We start from the raw sequence: 3,253 nt of genomic DNA, 5'->3' as shown, positions 1-3,253 counted from the left end.
TCTATTCTATCTACCTCTCTTCCGGGATTCCTCTTTTCCTTTCATTGGGAGGTTGTTTCTGCATCTTCCCTTGTTGGATTCTTCTTGTTTGTTTTTGTTTTTGGATTTGTCTGTTTTGACTTCCACTTTTGTGGTATGAGATTCTTTTAGGAGATCTGAGGGTTTCAGTGGTGCAGTCTTTTTGCTATCCTGAACCTGACATTCTTGGGATACCCTTTATGTCATTTGTTCATGCTGTCTGGTTATATTTCTACTATTCTTTGGTGGGACCTTGCATCTGCTTAGTTGATTGAGAGTCACTCTGCCCACCTTGTCTTGAGTGCTTTTGTGAAGATGTCAGTTTAGCTTTTGTGTGCAGTCTTATTTTTCTGGATACACACCTGGTCAAAATTTCATGAGTTTTAAAATTTTTCCTGGTTGGCTGGCTGTGAGGATCTCTTGCTGGTTTCTGTTGCTGCTGTTCTCTCATTCATGGGCCTTCTGTAACTATCTTCTGTGAGCAGCAGTGTTGGATCTTTCCCCACTTGTACTGTGGCACCCTCCAGCAGTCCTCAAGCTTTTCTAGTAATGCTCTTTTGTTGGCAAACCAGTGCACATGATCCTAGTCTCCGCCCTGCCTTGGATCCTGCCTTCGCTTCTCCTTCTAAGAAATCTTGGTGTTCCAAGCTGCAGCACAGGGCTCCATCGTGGCTGTCAGCACCTCACTGTTCACCTGTGTTCCCTGCTTGCCCGCTTTGGGCCCTGACTGAGACTGTGTTTCTAACGCAGTTTTCTCCGCCCAATTCCACTTTTTTTCTGATCAGTTGTGCTGCAGTGTATGCATGTGCTCAATATATGGTGCCGCCAGCACCAGACTCAGTTCACACACTTCCCATATTCTGGGTTACTCGCCATCTCACCGTTCGCCTGTGCGCCCTGCCCGCAGATCTGGAGCTCTGACCCAGACTGTATTTCTAACGCAGCTCTCCCGGCCCAGTTCAGCACCTCTCTTTTAATTGGCGCCACAATGCAAGCACTGGGAGCGTGGGGTCGCGATCCCAGACATGTGTGTTTGGGGGATCTCAACCTAGATTCAGATCATACAGCTTCCCACAGTCTGGGCTGCTCTCCATCCTCCCACACCACCGGCCGCTTCACAGAAATCTTTCTATTGTTTCCCTACGGGACTCTGCTCGTCCCCATGCCCATAGTCTCCAAGCAGATTCCTGGAGGTGAGCTGGTCTGAAGCTGTCCTCTGGGGTGCAGTCCGGTAGGAGCGCAGGGCTTGGTGGGTCAAGTGACTCCTCCCGAGAGTGCTGGAGAGCCTTCTGCCCTTTTCCACTCCACTCTCACTCTCCCTTCCCCACTCTAGCTGTCCGCAGTTTGTACTCACTAACTTGTCTCTCTGTCCGTATCCTAAGCTTTCCACGATAGGAGCAACAGACAACACTGCTACTTACTCCAACGCCATCTTCCTCTCCCCCCAACCCCGGGTATTTTCTGATGTTCTCTCCATTTCATTTGTAGTCACAGAAAAGCCCTTCAATCAATGAATTCAGTCTGGATCATAGGAATCAAGCATTAATTCATAATTCTACTTCTGATTTTTGAAACAAATAATCTTTCTCCTTATTAATAAGGCCAGTTAACTTTTTAAGGTTGATTTTTAATCCAGTGTGGGGATTTTTTTGGTAAAAAGGGTGTGCTATAAAAAGCTTACAAGGATAGAAGTCATCAAAATTTAGGACAGTGCAGATTTTATTGCATATTGAAATAATTCACTAGGAATTCATAGTGAAGTAAAATGTAATTCATATTAACATCACTTCCATCTTCTTCAAGCTTTAGGGTTAAAATGATGAAATTATACTTTTTAAATAAAATGTCTCTCAGAAAGCTAAGCAAGTGAGAAACAATATGGCCCTCAGGAAGTTTTCTTCTATTCATTTCTGTCAAATGAAGAAAGAGAAAACACAAGAAGCAAGTGACAGTGATTATCAGCAAATTCTGAAAATACTACTAAGACTAAATCTGAGTGATTAAATATCACCCCTGGCTAACATGGAATTCCATGAAATTTTGATATGGAATGATTTCTGACATGCAAAATGAAATGTTCTATGCATTATATTGGTTGAAACAAAAAGATAAAATGTATATTATATGTAAGCTGAGTTGCTTGAGAGCATTCCATTCAACAATGTTGAATAGTAATAGATCAGGCACATAAGGACCCTAATTACACTCTAAAAAAATAACTAAATAGTGTTGGATCAGGCATGCATAAAATCTGTGACAAACACTACATTTAAAATTAAAAGATGCCTTCTACAGCTACTGGTCTGCAGCTGTTCTTGTGGTGGCAGTTGTGGCATTCCTCTGTGGGAAAGGAATTGTTACACGATTGAACACCTCTTTCTTTGCAAATTAGAAAGTGGGCATATGTGTGACAAACACAGGATAAAAAAAAAACTAAATAAAAATAATAAAAAATAAAATAAAAATAAAAAATAAATAAAAAATAAAATTAAAAGATCTTTGCAACCTTAAAATTAATTGAATGGAAAGGATAATATATAAATAGACTATATTAGCACAACCCATTAAAGGGCTCACATTTTTAGAGTTGTATGCACTGCACAAACACTAACACCTCTATGTCATATTAAAAATAAAGCTTCTAGTTTTTAGTTAAATAAAATGGTTTAATTTAATATTAAAACTAATAAATATTAGGTGACAGTGCTAAAAATATATAATTGACCAATAAAAATGAGAAATAAAAAAAGTGAATTAAATGTTCACCATTGCCCATAGACATCACTTCTAAATGCATTAAGTGCTCTGATAAATATCAACCTTCAGGGTGAAAAAGGAAATGAAAAAAATACTTCATTTTAATCTTATCTATGAAGGTCATCACTTTTTTCTGTTCTAATGCCTTTATTTTATTTATTTATTTATTTATTTTGGATCTAATGAACTCTTTCAGTTTTATTTTGTCCTGGAAACACTTTCTCTGTCCTTCTATTCTGAATGACAATTTCGCTGGATAGAGTATTCGTGGTTGTAGGTTTTGGATTTTCATTACTTTGAATATTTCTTGCCAGTCCCTTCTTGCCTGTAGGGTCTCCCTTGAGAAGTCAGCTGATAGTCTAATTGGGACCCCTTTGTACATAATTCTTTTCTTCTCTCTTGCTGCTTTTAAGATTCTCTCTTTATCTTTAATTTTTGACATTTTGATTATAATGTGTCTTGGAGTGGTTCTCCCTGG

The 3,253-nt window shown here is 39.1% G+C and overlaps 1 non-coding gene across 1 annotated transcript; it reads left to right on the top strand.

Annotated features, from left to right (window-relative positions):
- The first annotated feature begins 2,305 nt into the window (after positions 1 to 2,305).
- Positions 2,306 to 2,438, top strand: LOC149990774 (small nucleolar RNA SNORA41). The gene has a single exon (XR_016508790.1). It is a non-coding gene; the product is annotated as a small nucleolar RNA SNORA41 (small nucleolar RNA).
- Positions 2,439 to 3,253: the final 815 nt, after the last annotated feature.

The sequence above is a fragment of the Furipterus horrens genome, unplaced genomic scaffold, assembly GCF_987537825.1.
Source record: "Furipterus horrens unplaced genomic scaffold, mFurHor1.1.pri manual_scaffold_17, whole genome shotgun sequence".
NCBI classification, from domain to species: Eukaryota; Metazoa; Chordata; class Mammalia; order Chiroptera; family Furipteridae; genus Furipterus; species Furipterus horrens.
The sequence above is the reverse complement of the archived record's forward strand: the minus strand, read 5'-3'. Positions and strand labels throughout refer to the sequence as shown.